We start from the raw sequence: 23,909 nt of genomic DNA on the forward strand, positions 1-23,909 counted from the left end.
AAGGAACAAAACAGGAATTTGCCTAAAATCCGGTCTCTAATCATTATACTCTCGTCGTAGAGTCGTGGGACCCGAAGATATTTAAAGAAAGTCATATACGCGGCAAGTCAGGACTCCCCAAAAAGAGTAACACGTACTCTTTTTTTTTCTTAGAGTGTCGCCGGCATACCCTCACCAGCCAGTATACCTTTTGCAGAAAATGTGCGACTAACGTAGAAATGGCCCTAGCATAAAGTGGACGCAACAAAAGCCATACTACAGACAAGATCACGCACAACTGCAAATCAGGTTTCGGAACTCTGTGTTTGTTTGCCCCTCAACAGTTTTTAAAGAACTTCAAAGTTGATGGCACATAGTACTGTACGCCCGAAGAAGTTCGGAAGTAACATGAACGTAAACATGAACATGAAATAACATGAATAATAGACGGCGTTGATACAAGCCCAAAGACCCCATGTGTGTTCGCATAGTACTCAGTATTGGCTATAGCCATCGAAACGTTTTCAATGTTTGATGTACTGACAGACCAAGTGAAAGGGTTGTGTTGATACTCCTCCCTTGTCCGTAGCACCAAAAAGGTTAAGTATTGGTACAACCACGACGTGAGTGCGACGACTAGGCCCTCGAGATAGCAGCGAGAGAGCATGGGGAGTCCGAGCGGCGGAGGCCCTCCAAATGATCACTCAGTTCCTTGATCTTTGCAAACAAACACGGGGCGCGCGGGTGCTCTCTCTGGCGACACTTATCGACCGCGAGGTTGTTTCTCGGTTCCCGTGTTGGTCCGCACGCAGCGTGCGGACCCCCAGCGTACGCCGGGGCGGGGGTCGGAGGGAGGGGGTTCCGTTCCTTCGAACCGGCAAACAGCGCCGAGAAGCGAGGAGAGCTCGAGCCGCGGTCAAGTGCGGGGCAATTTACGGCGAAACCACGTGATGCTGCTCGACGTCTCCCATTGGCCGTCGTGGCCTCGCCGGGGGTCTCTGATGGGCGGGTTTTTCGAGCGCCATCTTGGAAGTCGGCCGGACGTCGACTGCTGCGGTTGTCGCTCTCCTGCCACTGCACTGGTGTGTCACGTGAACGCGCGGAGCGGCGACGGACGTCGAGGGGAAAAAAGGCACAGCGCCGCGCTGCGGACGGCGCAGTCAAGGGGCCGAAGCGCCGAGTAGGAGACGGCCGCAGCGCGAAGAGCGCGGGGTTCCGCTGCCGAGTCCGGCCTGCCGCCTACAGCAGCTCTTCCCCGGGGCCGGCGTCCGTGCGGGCGGCCCATCACAGCAGCCACCTCGGAGACAGCTGCGCAAACACGGTCAGCCACCACGCTCGTTGCCTAAATCTTGCGGTGGTCTTCGCTGCCGCCGAGTCACAACCGCGCTTTCTCGCCGGGCTCCGGCGCTGCGAAGTTAATGGTCCTCACTGGAGGAGAGCGGGGGACACAGTGAGCGCCCGGCAGTGTAGCACTGCAGAGTGCATGCTTTCCTTTCAAGGGATACCTCCTTCCTCTTTCTACTTACGTGTTTATTTCTACTTTCTGATAGTCCGCCGCAGTGGTGCAGCGGTTACGGTGCTCGGCTGCTAACCCGAGGGTCGTGGGTTCGATCCCGACCGCGGCGGTGGATGCGCAATGCTAGAGGCCCGTGCACTGTGCGATGTCAGTGCACGTTAAAAAACACCAGATGGTCGAAATTTCCGGAGCCCTCCACTACAGCGTGCCTCATAATCATATGGTAGTTTGGGCACGTAAAACCACAGATATTATTATTCTACTTTCTGATATGCTTGCACAACACATGACAGAAATACTGCGGAGTCTGTATTTCCGTCATAAGAGACACACGTAGAGAGTGCCTAGCGCTGCTTTCATTATGACCATCTTTCTATTTGTAAGCATAAAACAATTTGACTAAATATATCCTTGGCGGTCAAGAGCCGGTCTTCCTATTCCACACTAAGTAAAGCGAAGCGAAAGGCATCCCTTTACTCTCTGTCACAATGTCGCCCGTTATCATGTGAAAGTATACGTTACATTAACCGCTGAATAAAGTACAACGATATTACTCTCGAAGGAACCCTTCTAGCGTCGGTATTTAATGTGAACTATAGTCTCTTTAGGCAGAATTCACAAAGCTTATCGTTCTTCAGTGTTAGCTATTAGCCGGTCGGCAGCTTTTACTAATATGTGCCACATCACGATGTTCTGGCATCTGATCTAGCGCATAGTTCTAGCGTATGTAGTTCTTTTTGAAGACATGCTCGAGTATATCTTAGCACGTAGCCTTTGGTAAAAGTAACGAAGCTGCTCCGTGAGTGGCAAAATCTATCATCGTACCCTGTTGCAGTGCCGAGGCAGAGCACAGTGGAGCGACAATTAATTACGGCTCCCAGAACATTTAGAGTTATGGAACAACAGTTATGGAGTTGCTGCGTGATCCCGCAGCGACTTCAAAACTTTGGACAGCCACTAAAAAGATCTCACAAATGATTGTAAAAAACATGGCAGCGAACAGCTGCTGCGTCGAAAGCAATGGAAAACACGCGCAGATGAGCCAGAACAACTTATCGAAGTAGGACTTGCGCACAGATAGTGCCGACTGTTACCAGTAGAAGCTGAGGATATGTAAGACCACGCGATAAGGCAAATCATGTGTGGATGATAAGCAAGACCGACATATCGGAATGTATGCGCACATACAAACCCGGCTGTTGGAAGGCTATGCTAATGTCCCGAACAAAGCAATCGACCGTTACTGCTAGCCGTGTCGAAAAACACCAGTAATAAATTAAATATTGGAGTTTTACGTTCCCAAACCTGAACATTGTTATGAGACATGCCATGTAATTAAGGACTCCGGATTAACTTTGACCATCTCGGGCTCTATTACGTGCACCCAACGCTCGGTACATGCATGGGCGTTTTGCATTCCAGCGCCATGGGAACGAAGCCGCCGGGGCCGGGATTATATCCCGGGACCTCGTGCTTAAAACTTCGCAGAATGGCCACCTCGGCGGCTGCCATTTCCAGTTTCGAGATGTTTGTGCATGGTTCTCGTGACAGTAAAGTATGCATAAAAGCCATGACCACTTGCTGGAATAATTATGTATAAAAGTACTACAATAAGACGCAGACTTCACAATGAAGAAACATTTGAACGCAAAGCCCAGAATGGCGTGAGCTTGCAATTGAAACTTATTAAGCTCCCGCCATTTTAGTGCTGCGCATTTAGTTCGCTACGCTCAACAGCTGAAGCCCGCATTCAAGTTCCAAGTTTATTTTAAATGTTAGTACAGAACATCACACAGAATAAATATACAGAAGGAGGTCCGAAAGCACAATGTAGGGGGACTTCCTGTCCAAGATTACAAAATCTAAATTACCTAATTACCAGTAACAGCAATATTACAAGAAAACTTGCGTTGTGATAGAACAACAAAAAATCAGAAACAAGTAAAGAAAAATGGTATAACAAACAATATTATTGAAAGAAAGAAATATACACCTAGTATTTTAGCAAATAAGAATACGATTGTTTTTTAAATAAATCAATCGAAGAACATTGTTTGATGTGGGATGATAGTGAATTCCATAACGATAAAGCAAAAACAAAAGCAGTGCATGTGTCGTCCATGATTAGTTCGGATAGCAGGTAGTAAAAAGTTTCCATTTGACGCAAATCAGTATACGCGAATCTAGTTGACGCAAATCATTCACTGTACAAGGTCGAGTTATAACTTGAACTAGGTGGTCAAGCAAGTGACGGCGCTATAGAAGGCCACGAAACAGTTACGTCTAACTACCGTGTTGTCGTGAGCAAGTTCGTCTCCGTCTTGGCGCCGTCAATTCTTACGATGCTGAAGAACGTCGTTGCGAAACAATTGCTGAGACGATTGTGTGTCGAAAGGTTGCCGTAATTAGCAAGTGTTAAAACTTTTGTGCAAACGTGGAATGTGTTCTTCCGGGAAAGAATAATTTAATCTGCAGCCAGAGTCGAGGCAGTTTGCGTGGAGGAGGCCGACGATAAGCAGCTGCTTCGTGCAGTTTCTCACGCTGTCATTTTATGGCGCTATGTCGCTCCGTATGAATGACCTGTATTGCTTGCGCGTGTGTAAATATTCGGAGACACAAGACAATGAGCGCGGTCAGTGGTAAGTATACCGGCTACGAGGATCGAATGACCGATTGTATCAGAAGCGCTAGATTAAATCGTTTAATGTAGCGCTAATGAGCGCCACTCTGCGTCTATAGGTGAAATATTGATGATAGAGCGACCTAAGAGTGAGACGTTAATTTCTTAGCAATACTTAGAAAATTGAATTTCGTTGACACCTTAGCGTGATCCACGCCAGACAGTCGCCTATGTTAGCGTCTATCGAGAATTGCTGTAAATAATTTGTGTACGTGCCACGTGTATGTATGATCAATCATGGGAAATCATGGATTCGTGCCTAAAAACATCTAATGACCGTGCTCTTGTCGCGCGTTCATTGCGAGTAGGCTGTACATCTCTAATTGAGGAGAAAGGGTGAGTTTAGCAGAATAAAGGGCACTAACATTTCGGGCAAGAGGGAGCCCTCTAGACCCACGCACAAGGCTGTGTTCCCCAGATATCTAGATTTTCCCCAATCCTGTCGCTGTCGCTTCTGCAGAGGCCCTCGATGTCATGTGCACGAGCTCCGGCAGAGCGGGAGCCCCGTGGAGAACGCGTCGGCACGGCAGAACGCCCTCCGTTACTGCCCCCGTGTCGGGATGAGTGGTCGCCTAACTTTTTTCTTTGTCGGTTTGGCCGGGAAAAACTCTATTTGCATCAAGCTGTCGCTTCCACCGGCTCAGGAATATTAATAAAAAAAGAAAGGAAACAGCGCTTTGCAAAGCAGTTATATGTGAGCCGCATATTTGCAGATGGCATTGCCCTGTTCCTCAATGCTGCAGATCAGGGTCGTAGCCAGAAATTTTTTTCGGGTGGGAGGGGGGGTTAAACCATACTTTATTTTATGTATGTTCGTGCGTGCGTTTGTATGTGTGCGTGTATATATACGCAAGCAAAATTGAACAATTTCGAGGGGGGTTTGAACCCCCCCCCCCCTTGGCTACGCCCCTGCTGCAGATCAATAAACCAGAGATGAAGGACTTGAATGGAAAAATTTGAAGGATGAGTTTCACGATTAGTAAATAGAAAGATTCAATATCGATCCCAACAGTCGCTGGAGGTATTAAACAATCAAGGAGCAATTATTTAATTTCTGTGCTTTTACGAGCCAAGACCAAGATATGATTATGAGGCACGCCGTAATGTGGGGCTCCGGGTTAATTTTCACCACCTGGGGTTTTTTATACGTGCACCTAAATCTAAGCACACGGATGTTCCTGAATTTCGGCCCCATCGAAATGCGGCTGCCGTATCAAGGAATACAGGAAGCATATGTGAATATTCTTCCCTCTTGGATATATTCGGCAGTCTTTTTTATTGCGATAGCAATTATATGGACACTCTCGGCAGATTTCTGCCGTCGCCGTCATGTCCCGTATATGTATATGTATGTATACATGTGGCAATATGCACGTGGCAATATACATAAAAGCTACAAATAAAAATTCAGAAGAAAAGTTTCCGAAGCGCGTGATCGAGGATTCGAACCTGCGACCCCTCGCTCGGCAGCGCGCTGCCTTAGACAATTATGCCATGCGTCATTTGTTCTTCAGGATACTAACAGCAGAATACAAACGCACGCGGCGTTGGTTGAAACGCATGGGACGCCGCACGTGGCGAAATTAAAATTATGCGAGACGCGGGCCATGCTGCATCGTTGCCCGCGCTGCGTTTGCGTCGTATCGCTGGCGACCCACGCTAGTTTTCCATTTTGGGGTTGTAGTGCTACGCCACTCGTGGCCAGTCGGCTAGGGAAAAAGAAGAGCGTCCCGTGGCTCGTGGTGGCGCGAGCTAGTGGGAAGGCTTTGGCTCTTGTAGGCTTGTGCCTCTGGAGGGGAGAAACGAGACGGCTGATCCAGAATCACAGTATATATCTTACACCGTGAGAATCCTGAGGCTAAAATTACAGCGCAAACGCACAAGACACCCACGAAGAAGTGAAGAAACGTACGACACAAGCGCTGACTAACAACTGCAGCGTTATTATTTTTATTTTATTATGCATATATAAGCCCAAGGCAATCTTACAGCACATGCGCACACAACAATAGCTCTAAACCAAAACGTGTAACAAGGATGATAGTGTATTAAATATGCGAAGACATGAAATAATATTCAGATGGGTGCAGGGACAAAAAAGTGTACAAAGAAGAAGTAAGAAGGACAAAGAGGTGCGTTTGCGCTGTAATTTTAGCCTCAGGAATATGTACCAACTAGACCCAAATGAAGTTTTATTGAATGCGAAGCATTTCTTAGCGAACCTATGGCACTTTGAGCGTTTCTATCTATCTATCTATCTATCTATCTATCTATCTATCTATCTATCTATCCGCCTACGTCTGGGTGCTCCCATGATCGCCTCCTTAACTTGGTGCAGACCAAAACTGGCTTGGGAGGGTAAGAGAATTTGACGAATATGGCTGTCGGGTCATGACATGAATAACGTGAAAATCCTGTCGCGTACGTCGTCAAACCCTTTCCTCCAGACACGTGTGGCACATACCCGGTTACCACGGGCCGCGTTGTACGGGTATGCGTCACAGGTGATTAACAGTTTATACTACCCGGGGACGGCGAGAACAGACAATGGTATTTAAATGCGAGAGCGTTAGGAGAAACCGACATCGGCAGCGTTGACCCGACCGAATGGAAAGAATAAAAATTAGGATCTCAGCAGGAATCGAACCCAAGCATTCTGCGTGGCAGTCAGGTATTCTACTACAGAGCCACGCCAGGTCTATAAACTGGTTTGGAAAAACAGCCTATGTAGGCGTAATGTCGGTGCAGCGTCAAATGTGGTTGTGGTGCTGGCTATCTAATTTTACAAGAAAGCAATAAACACTACATATGTACTCCTATGATACAGGCGTCATATCAAATTAATGTCTGTGGTTCCAGTGTTGGGTCCGCTTTTATAGCAGTCTAATAAACATTACATGTGTATTCCTATGATTCAGTAAGCTATATTGAAGCACTGCTCGACCCCGGAGGAATACATTAACGAAAGTTACGTATGATATTCACATGACTGCACCATAAAGTGCCCTTAGTTTCGATAATACTGGCGTATGTATTCTAACGTGAGGGCTGACGTTACGTCGCACTATAAGTTACTCTTCAAACGCCAGTGTTGTCGACGTGCCTGGTAAGCCCACAATGTGCACACAGCTACTACACTTAACAAAAACACGTCGATCCACCTCGTAACGCTTGGCTCAAAGCCATAAAATAGAGCATAGAATTACTCGCTGAGTGCTTCGCATGAAACTGATTCCCGCAACGCGTGGGATCTGCCGATTTTTTTTTTTTTAATGACCGGAATCGACGCCCGCAGGGAACGCGAGCCGTGGCTTCACGTGCCACTGCCAAGCGCCGTCTTTATTTTGTTCTCTTGTGGTCGCGCGCTCTGCGGTTTTGTTTGCCGCCCAAAGGAAGGCGCCGCAGGGTCACGGGACAACGCGAGCGCAAGAGTCCGAGAGTGGCTTGCGTTCTGCGCATGCGCCCTGGCGGCTCGCAAATTTCTTGGGTCCCCAATTCTAAAACTCTTTTGCCGGAGTTGGGATGTGCGCCTCTGACTTATACTTTGACATACAGGGCGTGGTCTTCCGTGCTTGCGCGCTTATCTCTCGAGGGGGAATTTTGTACGTCTTGTGCTTTAGGTTTGCGTTGAAGCTATAGACAGCACGGAGGTCACTTTGCTCGCTACAGTGGCCGCCGCGCTTGCGAAAGGAGTGAGCTGCTAGCTAGAAGAACCAAAGTACGGGCTAGTGGAAATAACAACTGTGACAGTTCGCGCTCGTCCTGTGTATTCCTGTGCGTTCTTTTCGTGCGTCCTTCTTTGTGTTTGAGCAGCGGGCTGAAAGTGTCGAGCTGTGACATTTGTTATTTCGCACTCTCCTTGTGTGTTTTCTTTTCCTGCGTCATTTGTGCTTGAGCAGCGCGCAGCAAGTTTCTAGCTGCTTGCCGTTCTTCCTGTGACATTCCAATATCTTGCTATCGCATTCATTGCTTCGCCCTTGAGGCGAAACTGTGACTTTTTATTATTGAAATGCTGAATAGGAGAGGCTGGTGCTTTCAGAGCCGCATCGGGTACGCCTTGTCTCTTAGCAAACGAAGCGTAAAATACGAAAAAGAAAGAGAGGGGAAAAGGTCACAAGATGCGGCACTCAGTAGAAAACCGGATGTGTAAACTAGAGGTGTGCACGGGCTCCGGGTAGCCCGAAAACCCGAGCCCGACCCGGCCCGCGGGCCGGGCTCGGGCGGGCCGACGCATTTCCACCTCGGGCCCGGGCCGGGCTCGGGCTACTTGGAGTTTTATCGGGCCGGGCTCGGGCCCGGCGCAAAGCCCGACTCAAGCCCGAAATATAAAAAATGAGCGGGAATTGTTTTCCAGCACGCATACAGCGCCTTTTCCGCGACCGCCCTTTACCGCTTTTCCTTTCCATTCGCTATACTTTAAATAAAAGGGGGGCTCTCCAATTATCTCTCTATGGAATCGTCCGCCTGTCCATCTGAAGTTTTAGTCTTCTGGAAAAACAAGCAACAGAGATGTTCCAAGCTTGTCAGGCAGGCAAAAAGATATTAGCAATTTCGGCGACGAGTGCAAGCAGCGAACGCAACTTCAGTTCGGCGGGCTACGTAGCAAAAGCGCCGCACTTCGTTGAAGCCGCAATCGTGGGACTGCTTGCTGTTTTGCACGACAGTTTGTAATCTGTGTAATAGAGACTGTTCGTCGTGTGTCGTATTCGATATGCTCAATAAAATGCCAAATTACCGGAAAAGGATCTTTTGTTTTCGCCGTGAACCTTCAAAACGCCGGGCCGGGCCGGGCCCGGGATTGTGTTTTCGAACGTCGGGCCGGGCCGGGCGGGCTCGCAGCCCTTTGCCGTCGGGCTCGGGCGGGCCTTCGACAAAGTCAGCGGGCCCGGGCCGGGCTCGGGCTCGGAAATACGGCCCGTGCACAGCTCTAGTGTAAACACTATGTGCAAGTGGCATTATACCGGTGCTGTAGAAATTGGGGCGAAATCTTGGAAGTTTACGAAAGGCGAGTTCGGAAGGAATCCAGCGCTGTAGAAGACGGGGACCAGGAAGGGCGACGCCCACGCAGCGCTGTGGCACGCACAGCGCTTCCTTGTCCCCGTCTTCTATTGCGCTGTGTTCCTGCCAATATTTCACCAACATGCCTAAGCTTCTACACTAAAACGCGAGATGTCGACGGCTGCGCAAAAAGCGATGGAATGAAAATACTAAGAGACCAGAAGACGGGGCTAGGCGATACTCTAGTTGACATTATGAGGGGAAAAAATGGAAGTGGACAGCCCGGGTTGATGAGCTGTTCACTTCCACTTTGATGGGCGCTAATAAAAGGTTAATTGAGGTAACCTTTTACTGGCGCCCCCGGTCAGTATCGGCGCAACTCAAGTCCTATCTATCTATCTATCTATCTATCTATCTATCTATCTATCTATCTATCTATCTATCTATCTATCTATCTATCTATCTATCTATCTATCTATCTATCTATCTATCTATCTATCTATCTATCTATCTATCTATCTATCTATCTATCTATCTATCTATCTATGAACATTATACGCAGTAATGTAGTTAATTAATTGGCTTTTCTTGCGAAAATCACGATCCGATTACGCGGCACACCGTATAATAGGGAACTCCGGGGAACCTTGCTCTTTTTGTCTTCCTGTGAATCATTTTATGTATGATTGTTCAGCTACAACACTCACTGGGCTCACTGTAACGTCCACTGGGTGAATGTAATAAATTAAGTGAAATCTTTACCACCTACGGTTCCTTAGAGTGCGTTTATATCCAAGCGCACAATTGTTTTTTCCATGTGCCCTTGTCAGAATACGGTCGTATCAGGCGGGAACGAATCCGCGGCCTCGAGCTGGGTAGCAGCACGTTACAGCCTCTTAGCAGCCATGCCAGGTAACGGTAGATAGAGGTCATCGTCGTGATGTGGATAATAATAATCAATCAATCAATCAATCAATCATTTATTTAACGTGCCCAGGAACAACCGTGAGGTCTTTGTGCAGGCGCACGCAAAAAAAAACAATAAAAATCAACAATACAATACAGACAGTCTTCAGAAATAAAAAGAGCAAAAACACGTAGACAAAGAGAAATGAACACAAAAGCGGAGGAGTAAAATAAGACAATATGAGAAATATTGAAGGAAAATGAAAAATTAGATTGCACATATACAACTATGCGGAAAGACGGAGAAGGGAAGACTTTGTACATTGTGCCATACTATGTCAAAACAGTGCAAAGCTCGGATAAAAACAATGATTGTGGACTATGAAAAACGTCAAGATCAAGAAAATTAATATTATAAAGACTTTGTATTCTGTGAACGGTAGAGTGTTGGAAGAAGCAGGCGGGTACATGAAACGGTCTGTTCTCTCTGGTTAACTTACGCGGAATTCGAAAATTAACACAATTGAGAAGTACAGGGCAGGATATGAAACCGTGGACTAGCTTGTAGAGAAATAAGAGATCAGAACGATTTCGTCGGCAGTGAAGTGATGGCAGTGATAATGACTCAGCAGTATTTGAACGAGATCCAGAGTCATTTTTAGCAAAGCGATGGTTATATATGCTGAGGAATTTTTTCTGGACTCGTTCACTGGTGTTACCGCTGGATTGAGCAATGCCATTCCATATCACGGACGCATACTCAAGTTGCGGAAGACATATTGCCGTGTACAATTTGTGTAGGGCCATGGGAGACCTGAATTCTCGAGATATTCTACAAACACATCCGAGAGAACGAAGGCCCCGCATAGCAGCACGCTTAACGTGAGAAGAAAAGTTTAACGCGCTGTCAACAACAACACCAAGATCACTGATTTCATAAACCTTGCATAACGGCACAGAATTGACAAAGTATTGAAATGACACGCTAGATGTTTTGCGAGTGATAGACATGAATTTTGTCTTTGCGGTATTTAGAGAAAGGTTATTGCCGTTGCACCATTCGGAAAAAGAACACAAATCTGACTGCAACAAGCGACAGTCGTTAACTGAATGAATTTCCTTAAATATCTTGATGTCATCGGCATACAAGAGGAAAGAAGAATTACGAATGGCAAAAGAAACATCATTAACGTAAATTAAAAATAGGAGTGGGCCTAATACCGACCCTTGAGGGACCCCACTAGTCACTTTATACAAAGAAGAGGTTTGGCCATTTACGGCAACATAACAAGATCTATTGAGCAGATAGCTGTGCAAGAGATTCACAATCGACAAGTCAACGTCAAAGTTCGCCAGTTTAACCATAATCAGTGTGTGGCTGACTACGTCAAAAGCCTTGCTCAGGTCACAGTAGATTACGTCAACCTGTCCTCTCTGAGAAATAGGTGTGGAGATCTGCGTCATGAAACTAGCAAGATTTGTGGTAGTTGAGCGGCCAGCAAGAAAACCATGTTGATTTGGAATCAGTGAGTTTTTCACACTAAAAGACAATATTTTGTGAAGAGCCAGTTCGAAGATCTTTGATGTGGCACATAGTAGAGAAATCGGGCGATAATTAGAAACATCTGTCTTAGAGTCCGACTTAAATACTGGGAAAACACGAGCAGTTTTCCACATGCTAGGAAATGTGGAAGTGTCCAGGCAGTTATTAAATATCGTAGTCAGTACTGGGACAAATATAGTACCATATGCTTTTAGTATGGCGGAGGGGATGCCATCTGGGCCACATGATAAGGATGGTTTTAAGCGCTTAATGCATTCGCTGATAAGATTTTCATCCAGCGACAAAGCACTGGATGAGCTAACTGCCTTGGGCTGTTGTCTAATATCAGTGCTGGAGTCTGAGGCCTTATAAACGGATGAGAAATGTGTGGCAAAACAGTCAGCGACGACATGCACTTCTACCCCATTTGAGTCTAGTAGTCTGAAGGACTCTCCGCTTTTGCTAGACCGTTTACGCACATACTTCCAAACCTCAGCCGGCCTGTCAGAGGCGCTTTTTTCTAAGAATTGAATGTACGAACTATGATCCCGTTTATATAGGCGTTTAGAGAGAGTTCGAAAAAAGCTGAACTCTTCCTTCCACTCGCTGGATGGAGAACATTTAGATTTCCTGTGTGCGTGATCTTTATGCTTCAGTGCACTGATAAGTTCAGATGAGAACCAGTGGGGATATTTACGTTGTTTAGGTGTATACTGGGGAATAAAATTAAGCATGCTGCTCAGTACAAGCTCCGTAAACCGATCAACCTGGTCATCAACATTAGGTTTGTCAGTAACCTGTGACCACTCAACGGTGGACAAGTGATGATAGAGGCCCGTGTAATCACCTCGCTTGAACGCAAATCTTGGAGATTTGTTTACGTAACTGCTGTAGCTCGTTGTTTCGGCTGATGCAGATAATCTTACGTTAAGTGGTGGGTGGAATTTGTCCGGACGTACAAGAGAGATGTTGGAGCGGGAAACTTCAAGGGGTTGATCGTTTGACACACACAGGTCTAAGACGTTGCCACTGGAATTGACGACTGAATTATGTTGCACTAGGGAATTAAACGCCAGAAAGTCCAAGAGCAGGCTGCACTTTTTCTCTGTGAAATGATTGTAATGAGAAAAGGTAAGCGTGCTCCAGTCAATTCCAGGTGCATTGAAATCCCCAAGAACAATAATTCTGTGCCCACTATGAGAAGATATCACAAGTTCAATAGAAGACATGACATCGTGAAACGAGGCAGGGGAAATGCTGGGCGGTAAATAGAAGCATCCAATCAACAATTTTTCACGGCGCTCAAGGTTGATTTCTAGCCAGATCGATTCTTCGATAGTTTCTAGGTCTTTCCGTCTAACGGATTTCAGTGAATTGTCAATGGCAATCAGCACGCCACCGCCTTTCTGTTTGGTTTTACTGAAATCTCGGTCACGGCGGAAGGTGGTGTAAGTCGGGGGAAAAAAGTCCGATGAGAGAATTTCAGTGCCGAGCCAGGTTTCAGAAATAGCGATAATAGGAAAACAAGACGAAAGAACATTAGAGAAAAACTCCAGTGTCTTGGTACGCAGACCCCGAGCATTTTGGTAGAATATGTCTACGTTACACGGCACTTTCGTTTCCAGTCACTTGCTCAGAGGGATGAAGCATGTCATCGCGCAGCTCCCCACGAAATGGCTTGAAGAGGCATCCGAGGGGCCACATCGAAGGGTCATTCAGGCGTTGTAGCGTTTCCTCGTCAACTTCGATATAGAATGAAGAATATGACTGGAATCTTGTTTGAAGTCGCCGGCAGGAAATGGGAGACATATCGAATGAAGCAATATGTTTTTTGATGTCAGCAGCAGTGGTGTCCAGGCTCAGCTTCGTAACAAAAATGGCCTTTGGCCGTTGTGGCCGTTGTGGCCGCTGAGCTACAGATATAGTGGATGTCTTCAATGCTCCAAACGAGGCGGGTTTCTTCTTTCTTACACCCTCAGTTACCGCTGCAGAACAGGCTGTCGCAGGCATCACACTGACACGCTCGGACGTGTCTACGTCACATGGCGGCGAATTCGAAGATGAAAGAATTTTGGACAGAGGTTGTTCAGAGTACGCAGGTTGCTTGGAGGTCACAGATCGGCCAACGGTCACCTGCTCTGGAGGGATCACAGGCGCCTTCACTGACACGGCGGCCGTGCGGCGCGTCAGCTCCTCACGCAGGAAGCGGACCTCTGCACGAAGGGAGGCGACCACACGGGATTGTTGTTCAACACCGCGGGAATGATCCTTGCGGAGGCGCTCGTTTTCTTCGCGTAGTTGGGATACCTCGTCGCTGAGGAACGAGATTCCCTCCAACGCGTCGAGGAGGAGGCGGCGCAGCCCGGCGAGCTCACCACCCGTAGGGGCACACGTGGAGAGGGAACCGGTTTGAGAGCAGCTGCAGGGCTCATCGCTGCACGCCGCCGAGTTGTCTTCGTTAGGCTTACCAGAAGAACTGCTCAGATCACATAAATTGCAGCAAAATGAGCGCGATCCAGACTTCAGAAGTTGCAGCTCTTCATCAGGCCAGGTTACACACTTCGCATGAACACGTTTAGAACAACTTTCACAGCGGAAAAACTGCTGCTTACCGAAAAACGGGCAGGAGCATAGCAAGCATGCATCCCGACTGGGATGCATGCATAATAATAATAATAATAATAATAATAATAATAATAATAATAATAATAATAATAATAATAATAATAATATATTATTATTATTATTATTATTATTATTATTATTATTATTATTATTATTATTATTATTATTATTATTATTATTATTATTATTATTATTACGCGTTTTGTCGTGATGATTAAAATACGCAACTGTTGCTAAAAGAAACGGCAGAACGAAGAAAGCTGTTAGTTGCGACATGTCGACTCATCGCAGGAGCATCTGAGCGAGTGGCACCGAGAGCGTTGATGTAGCAGGCCTCGTGGAACCGCATCCTACCGTGTGTGTTAGCTAGTGCTTAGTGTACTTTCCATGGGTGAACTAGAGGTGTCGGGAAAAGAGAAAAACATCTGTGCACAGCCAAAGTCTTTACAGCATCAGCAACCCCTGTTCAGTCGAGAACATGCGGCAACGTATAGCTTAAGTTAACAATCAAAATTGATAAGGACATGGAGAGAGAGATAAACATTTTAATGAAGCTGGAGATGTTTCCCTGGCTGTTCGCCTGACATGCTACTCCAGGTACTGGGTGACGATTATGATTTATACAGTGATAACCACATAACACATACAGTCACACAAGTTTACAAAGTTTCGTTCAGGCTCGTGGCCCGCGGAGATTTAGAAATAAGTAACTTCAATATAAAAGTGATTTTAAATAAATGAATAAAATATTTAATAGATAAACGAAATGAATTATTCAAAATAAAAAAAACGCCAGGCCTGCGCGGAACACGCAGTACAGTCACAGCGAAAGATGGAGGAGCGGCCTTTCGCTGTGACTGTGCTGCGTGTACCGCGCAGGCCTGGCGTTTTTCATTTTAAATCATTCGAGGTTAGTCAAGTCAGAACAGAAAGAAAAGAAAAATTCCAAATCTCATACACGCGGGCCGCTTCCATTAAGAGCGTTCTTATCCACCCTGTGGTATCGATTAGCCATTTCAGCGAGCGCTCCGACAACCGAAAATAGTCGCATCTGACACAAGACTTCCATTACCGTGGAGAGATATAAAGGCAATTAAGAGACGGTAAATGTCAAAAGCGCGAACGCATCAAGGCTCAACTAATGCATGATGCAGCTGTTGGATGGACAGCCTGTTGCTAGGTTCGCGGTATACATGTCACCCGCGCAAAACAAAACTATACGACACCAAGGGAAGACTCAGAGAAGGTACAGCGTGTATCACATACAAAGCTCACGGGAAACCGCGACCGTGATATCGGGAGTGTACGTAGCGCCAATATCAAAAGAACTTGCAGCAGCACCAACGAAGCAAAAAAAAAAAAAGCACTTCAGTTGCGTAACGAGCGTAGATGATGAAAAGCGCCGGCGATTCGTGAAAGCAGTTGACAGCCAATAATGATACGCGCCGGCCTATCGCAAACGTTTCTTAGAAAACAAAACAAAGTAGATAGATAGATAGATAGATAGATAGATAGATAGATAGATAGATAGATAGATAGATAGATAGATAGATAGATAGATAGATAGATAGATAGATAGATAGATAGATAGATAGATAGATAGATAGATAGATAGATAGATAGATCTTACACGCCAAGTTTTGTTAATTGGGATTTGCAACTTGCAGCTGCATGACTTCATTTGGGCTTAGGATACTATCGCGGCTTCCCAGTGACGGAAGCAACGGACGGGTGCTGTGTATTCCCGATCGGAAGGGCTTTCGCGCCGCGCTAGCTGGCAGCGCTAAGCAGTGCCTGCCGGAGTCGCTCGTTCCGCCACCAGGCTGCCGTTGCTCGCATGCGCGCAATGAGCCGTGCAGCATCGCTAGAGCCTCGGTGTTAATTGCCTGCAGCGAGGCGCGCCGATTAAATCCCGGTAAGTGGCGGCGAAGTGAACGCCGATGCTCCTCCGTCCGCGCTCAATTTCGAGGGGAATTGATCCACGCCGAGGTGCGGGCTCACGCGCCCAACAAGCTTGCGAGGAAGCGTTTCGGATCCAAGGACGAGCGTTAATTATGTACTCTCGCATTCGCTCGAAGAAACACTTCCCGGTCATTCCGCACTTGTTATGCAGCTTTCATCGGCGCCTCGGTGGAGCACCCGCAGAGACGCAAGAACTCGGGCAGTGCACAGTTTCGTGCTGCTGGCCTGCTTCTCGATTGGAACACGGCGTTTGGGCGAAGAGTTCGTTACTTCGCTCCTCGGATTGCACTTAATGCCAGTGTTTTTTACGGGCGTTGTGCCCGATTACTTGAGATACGTATCCCGATTAGAAGACAACACACACGTGAAACTATAGTCAAGGGAACTATGTTATTTGCCACGCAGTGATGACAATTCCGTGTAGAGAGTCGCCTGTTCTTGAATTATTCATGCGGACGCAGAGGAGCGGCGTTATGTATCGGATAAGCTGACCATGCAGTATACACTGAAGCCTGGAACAATGGGCTAATTAACTGTTTTCTTTTCTTCTACTGCGTACTAGTTGCGCTTCTTTCTATTGTAAGCGCATGCATGCGTGGGCCCGAATGCGTAGGAAAACAAGTTCATATGCTATAGCGCGTTACGTGATACATCGGAATTCGATGACTGTCGTTTGCATACGCTAGCATGACACATAAAAGTCTCCTGTTACGTAACGATATACGGTGTTGCGTGAGCGCCGCTTTCGCGTTAACGATTCTCGAGCTATCAATTATGCAGCACAGCGGGGCGCGGGCGCGCAGAAATCTCCAACGCTGCGCTCGTTACGCAAGAGTGAATAGTTTGCTTCACAATACGAGTTTTTCGGTGCGCAAAATGGGCCCGGTATACACCGCCCGCCGCTTACGCTCGCGTACCTCTAAAAAATTCGTGACATGGAGAACGAGCACGTCAAGCGTAGCCGTGAGCGGAAACACGCGCGGAAAATGCCGCCTCTCGCGAATATCTTAATCACGCAGGTAACGAACTGGAATGTCGTCGACGAAACAGATTCTGCACACGCGCATCGCGTATGCAGCACCGTTCTGCTCTTGCGTTCAAGCCGGCGCACCTCTAACGGACGCTTGTTCGTTTTTCTTACTTTTTTTTTAATTAGCGTGTACGAAATCCGAACTGTGCAGTTTTATGCAAATCGGCAAATTTTGCTCGCATAACTGTTTGCGAAGAAAATGGTGCAGCACAATATTTACCTCGGGAAGGTGGCTTTAAATTATTTCAAACGGCGCTTGTCGAAAGCGTATACGGAAAGTTTTTGACCACCGCAATATATGACGCATATCACATCCCCTATACGGAATGTGCGCAAGTATGCGTGAGCAAGTCCTTGCAAGGACCGCGCAGGACTAATGACAAGAAGGATGGGAGAATTCATAAAGGAAGGAGAAAGAAAATAAAATAAGGTGTGATGGCCTTGCGATGACGGTTCACTTGTAGACTCCGGTGCCTTTTAAATAAGACTCGGGCAGGTTTTGATTTACTTGCATCCTAATTAATTCACCGATTGGACGACGATCGAGGCAAGCAGACGAAAAAAGAAAACTTAATACGACGGATGCCGTGATTGGTTTGACAACGTGGTTGTCTTGTCTCACTGGTGGGGAATGTATACCGGCAACTGGGTGAAGATGGCAGAGCTCCGCGTCGTATACCTTGGTGCAAAAGAACTTGGTAAATCGAAACTCGTGTCCCCAGAGCAGGTCTTACCCTATATCACGCATATTACAGGCCCCGTGTAATTGTAATAGTACGCGTTTAATTAGCGAATGGGACGTACCTGTCGCGAAAAGCCTTTCCGATTGAAAAACCCTTGGGTGTGTCCAGATAAGATCGAACACGAGGTCCCGGTCACCATTCCCGATTGTGATGAAATTTACTGTAGGTCTAGGCATTACACCCAGAACAATTGTTTCGCAGTTAGTTTTGCGAAAAAAAATTTTGTTCGCCTGAAAAAAATAGATAAATTTTGGCCGCAAAAAACGCTTTTCGGCCAATTTCGCGATTTCTGAATTTTGAGCGCACCTAGGGAAAAAACGGTGCACTTCTTCGCCACAATATTTATTCCCCTTAAAGAAGAAGTGAAATACAATCTTATGAGTCTATTATTTCCCTTGCTTGTCGAAGCACTTTTGAAGAAAAAAATCACAAACTTGGCAAATCGCACAAAATACCTCTATTTCAGGAATTTATTGCTGCAAGCAAGTTAAAGTGAGGATAATGAAAATCGGTACATGTTAACTTTGATACTTTCGCTCTCTTTTAAAATAATTTGCGTTGTTTTATCGTGCTCCGTTTTATTCGATAATTGGGCTGAAACGTAAGTGATTTACCAAAAACGCCGAACTTTGAAAATGATTTTCTCAAAAAGGCCATTTTTAAATTTTTTTTTAAATCCCTCTGATTGAAGTCAAGGACGCCATCTACCATTGTGCAGAAAAAAAACGTCGCATTATTTTGGTTGCTAACAAGTTATAGTGCGTCAAATGTGACTATGCCAGCCTAGCGGCCGCGTCGTTCGTTATGGGCTGAAACTCGGATATAAGTTGCTAAAAATACTTGTACGTGACATAATCACAAATCAGCAGCTCCACACCAACAAATGCGCAGCCCGGTGTCATGGTCAAGCAAGCTTTGTCTTGGGAACAGCCGCTTGACAAACCCGCAGCAGCGGCCGCTCGATGCTGCGGGCACTCACATTACATGAGTACCGCTTCGACTGCGCATGAGCTCCGCTTGCGCGCCAAACTACGCTCAGAGGACAAACGAGAGAAGGACTGCATCACTGTGAAAGTTAAAGGCTGTTAAATGCCAACAAATGTCATAGTATACGCAACGAAAACACTGCCGTGGCCAAAATTTATATATTTTTTTTCAGGCGAACAAATTTTTCTTTCGCAAAACTAACTGCGAAACCATTGTTCTGGGTGTAATGCCTAGACCTACAGTAAATTTCATCACAATCGGGAATGGTGACCGGGACCACGTGTTCGATCTTATCTGGACACACCGTCTTGTGAGTTAAGCCCCTCAGTGCGCATATTCTCAAAGCAGTTCGTAATATACGCTAGCGCGCTTCTGGCCAACGGATCTTCCTGCTATAGCTGAGATGCATTGGCCAAAAACGAATGGAGAACGCTCGCCAAGAGCCGACTATTTAGAGGCGTATATTGCGAGCATGGAGGTTTGTGAATTTAGCCTAAAATACCAAGAGTTTTTAAATATGCAGTTTGTTCACTATAACCACAACTTCCGGAAAAGTGCCTTAAGTAATTTTCAACAAATTAATAGATCGGTATGCATAACATCCCAGCGGAAACGGCTCCTGTGGTGTTATATCCGTGCATTCGTGTACTTTCTTTTTTTTTTTCTTTAATATCACTAATATCTTGTGTATCCTAGATCTATTTAATATATTCTAGTAAGTATATCGGCACTTGAAATTTTTCTATGATAAAGTCTATAGTCACCAACCGCAGTATCAATGTACTGAATACTACGATCATATACCACCAGTACACTGATGGCCCAACCCCCGTTGACGGGTCCGTCTGCAGGATCATCTCGAGGAGCATAACACTTTGAGCGAGTTGGAGAAATGCGCGGCCAGGATCGAACCCTTGTTTTTCGGATAAGCAGCCGGGTGCCATAACCACTGGCTCGGTGGCGGCGAGCGTAAAAACGTGGCGTAAAAACAGGACGGCAATAGGTACAGAAGTGAAGGGAGAGAGAGAGAGCACTAGTCGCGCGCACTTGAAGGTGTAGACCAAGTCTGCAAGCGATCCCAGCGACCAGTGGACGTCACGTACACTAGCAACGCCTTTTTCGATTACTTCCTACGCCATCGGCGCACGTGGTCATGTTCCAGTAATCTCTGCTTCGAGAACAGCCTTCAGTCTAATTGGTCCAGACAAGGTGGCGCTGTATGTCACACCGAGAACGAAAGCACACGACGTGTTCAGTGAGTAGTTCCTTCAGTCCCGCAGAAGACGCAAAAGACGCCTTCGGGAATGCGACTGCCATCCAGAGGTGGCATAACAACGTTGCATCGGAGCGGGAAATTTCTCGTGTAAGCAGAAGAACTTGTTCTTGGCCTATAGTTGGTGAGAGTATGAACTCCTAATGTGCCGCTAAAAAGACGCACAAGGTCCAACAGGGAAACCGCCCGCGTCGTCCTCGTGTTCTGTGTGCGTCATTTTAGCGGCAAATTATGCCTTATATAGGTGACAGTGATGCAGCTGACCTCGATGCAGCATACACGCGCAATAGCCCGTTTGGTCCGTCTTGATCACAGGCCGCTTTCGGAGTAGGCAATCCTAGAATGCCTTCCTATATAAGCGACACACGGGGCAGATTCGTGGGATCTGTTTTCATCGATTGCTCAAAAGCATTCGACTCCCTTAATCGCGGCATTCTCTTCTGTAAACTCGACGCTTATGGCGTGACAAGTCCATCTTTGGCGCTTCTGCGCGCAGCTACCTACACGATACACAGCAACAGGTTTGCATTTCAGGAGTACTATCTGACACAAAAATAATTAACACTGGTGTTCCACAGGGGTTCATACTCGGACCCCTGTTATTCCTTATATATATATGAATGATTTTCCGAACTGCCTCACTTCCACAGAATGCCTTCTGCACGTGAATGATACCACTGTTTACACCTCCGATAACGACATAAATGCACTAACAGACAGACAGTGTCGGAAACTACGTATGGTGTCCCCCGACAGTAAACTGTCGAATGATCTAAGCGCGATAACTTGAGGTGATACGAAAAGGCTTGGCACCACTTGGCTTCGGCCAAGTGGTGCCAAGCCTAAAGGAAGTGCGGAGATGGGCGGCCTTCTTGTTTCTCTTTACTTGTCTTTTTCTTTTTTCTTTCTTTCTTTTTCTCTCTTCGCTCTATTCTGTCTTTTTATCTCTCTGTTTATTTCTCTCTCTCTCTCTCTCTCTCTCTCTCTATATATATATATATATATATATATATATATATATATATATATATATATTCTATGCTATGATTCACTCTCTCGCCCCCTCCTCACCGTCACTTCCATTTCCCACCCCCTTTCTATACTACACTATACAAGGCGGCTATAATTATGCTTTGCTATCGTGCCTGGATAGCCGAGTGGTTACGATGCTCGCCTTCGGATCGTGGGTACGCGGATTCGAATCCGCCTCATCAAGAAGTTTTTTTTTTCGCCAAGAATTTGTCTCTTTCTTTCTCTCTCTGTCTCTCTGTACTCGTTCTCTCCCCCATCATAGTTATTGCATGCCACGCCGGACAAATCGGCGCACGTGTTATGGGAGCGAAGCAGGAGATGAAGAACAGGACGAAGAGGAAGAATTAAGAGGACGTAGGTGGCGAGTGCCGGTTCTTATCCTGTCGACGCGAAACGGGATAACGAAAAGCTTAACAGTTCCGCCGTAAGAAACAAAAAAAAAACGTTCTTGCAATAGAAGCACATTTCGTGAACGTGCCTTAACGGTCAATATAAAGAAGCATCCAAATGGCAGATTATGCACTTTCTGCGCTTAGACACAAGTCAAACATTGAAGTTGATTAATCTAATATTTCAAAACATGAAGTGGTAAAATACAGAGATACAACGTCGTAACCAAAGTTAAGAAAGATTTCGGGACCGAAAGCTCTGGTAATTATTATTCGCCGCGCAAGACCGCGCAGAATGTTCCCAGATGAGACATTCCCGGGGCTGCTAGCGTAAAGTATTTTACCGTGGATAAATTTCATCATCATCAGCTTGTTTATGCCCACCGCAGAACGAAGGGATTTCCTCATGATCTCCAATCCACCCGGTCCTGCGCGAGCATCTTGCATTTCATGCCTGCGAACTTTTAATTTCATCAACGCACCTAACTGTCGGATGAATGCGGAACTTGCGGAAGTGTAGGACTGGCACAGCGATAGGTCGAAAGCAAACATCTAAATTTTATCGCCAGCCTCACTCCTTCGTCACGCGATAAATTCCTTCGCAAAAATGTTACAGTCGCTTGCACGAAGTTTTTTTTTTTTTTATCAGACTGCTGCTTCGTGCAAGCAAGGCCGGGGCTCCTGATATGTATACTTCTCCTTCACCTTTCCAGAATCTTTGTGTATCGTCATTCTAGCATTGTGAAGCAGCTACGTCCCATAACGGGCTGCTCGTTTTTATGCAGTGGTTATGGCTGCATCCAGTACGACTGCATGTAATTACCGCCTTATATATGAGAGACGCGCAGCCGCCACCCGTTTGATTTGCGCGCCACCGCCCTCGAACGCAAACTGTAGGACGCACAGGTTCTATATACTTTCGTCCTACTGCTTACAGCCGCTCCCCTTTAGGTCACGCCAGAACGTCGTTACCAGACAGGCGGTGCGCTGTTTGACCTCCTCCTCCCCAAATCACGAGAACGGTGCCGACCGCTCGTTTGGTGGGCCGCCACAAGCATGCGGATGAGAGCGCTATAGCCTCCTCGGAAAGGGTTTTGGACCGCTTGGCAAAGCTGCTATGCGTGCATATTATCCCTCAGTTTTTTGTTTACCCTTTATTTATTTTTTTCTGTTTCAGTTTCTCTCGCTGTCAGCCTTCATTGCATATCAAATTATAGATCCATAGCGCTCGTTCTCGCATTTATTGTTTCGCTAGCACTTAGCGGCCGCACATCCTGCATTCCACATTCTGATATCGTTTCAAGTTACACGCGTAAACGCTAATACGCAAATCCGTCGACGCTCGCAACTTTCCGCATATGCCGACAGAAATGTACAACAAGAAGGGATGTTGTACTCATTTAAAATTCCTACTGTATAATCGATTGCGTAATCGACTTCTAACGTGCTATGCAGCACGTGCGTAAGCAAGATGAAGGGGGTTTCGTGAGGAAGAAGTTCATCATACACCCGCCCGCAATAGAGCGCTGCCTAACTTCTTTCTTTGTATTATTCTGCTACGAGGTATAGGTGAATGGCAAAGCTTCATTTCGTGTTTTTCGTTTCAGCGCAATGAGAGAAAGAAGAAAACGGTCGTGCTCTCGACAACGCCCTTCTCGGTCCATTCGCGACAGTCCGGCTAGATGACGAAATAGTCAAGATTAAACTGTCGTATTCACGATCAAACCCCCTTATTTATGCCCTACTGTCCTTTTTTTTTTTTTTTTTACCGAGGTCTACCACTGTTCGTGTCAATAGCCGGTTGACGTACTGCGCACACCGTCGCAACGCCCGCATAGTCGCTGTGACTTTGTGGCTGGCTAGTTGTCCTCCTTTCCGGCTTCAGTTGGCCTCGTTCGTGAAAAGCGCAGCGCTTGCAGTACACGAACGATGGCTTTAAAAACAAAAATCCTTCTACAAATTCTGCGACTTCACTCTCCTGGGGTGCAAGTACAGCAAGGTGGTGGGTATGTAAAAAGAAATGGGGCAGAATATTCGTTTATAGGTATTTCATTCTTTTCTTTTTTCAAATGCTCCCAGCGTCGGACAACGATCGAGTCGCTTTCGAGCACGTCGTGTGTGACCCGCAGCTCCTCTAGGCTCCATAGCAACGGCCATTGGCGCTCCCCCTCGCTCCTATAGTGCACGCTTTTTATCGTCACCAACAGCGCACCATGATGCCGGCCCCAATTTGAATGATTCGCTTG

At 46.5% G+C, this 23,909-nt stretch overlaps 1 protein-coding gene across 2 annotated transcripts in view; it reads left to right on the top strand.

Annotated features, from left to right (window-relative positions):
* Positions 1 to 1,045: 1,045 nt before the first annotated feature.
* Positions 1,046 to 23,909, top strand: part of LOC119374548 (ubiquitin-conjugating enzyme E2Q-like protein 1) — a 71,096-nt gene continuing 48,232 nt past the window's right edge. Inside the window, exon 1 of one of the 2 annotated variants that reach the window (XM_049420267.1) lies at positions 1,046 to 1,300. The gene's annotated coding sequence lies outside the window, so the exon portion shown is untranslated. Of the gene's footprint in view, positions 1,430 to 23,909 lie in introns of both variants that reach the window. The other variant, XM_049420268.1, reaches the window with a different exon arrangement.

Source organism: Rhipicephalus sanguineus, chromosome 1 (assembly GCF_013339695.2).
Source record: "Rhipicephalus sanguineus isolate Rsan-2018 chromosome 1, BIME_Rsan_1.4, whole genome shotgun sequence".
NCBI lineage: Eukaryota > Metazoa > Arthropoda > Arachnida > Ixodida > Ixodidae > Rhipicephalus > Rhipicephalus sanguineus.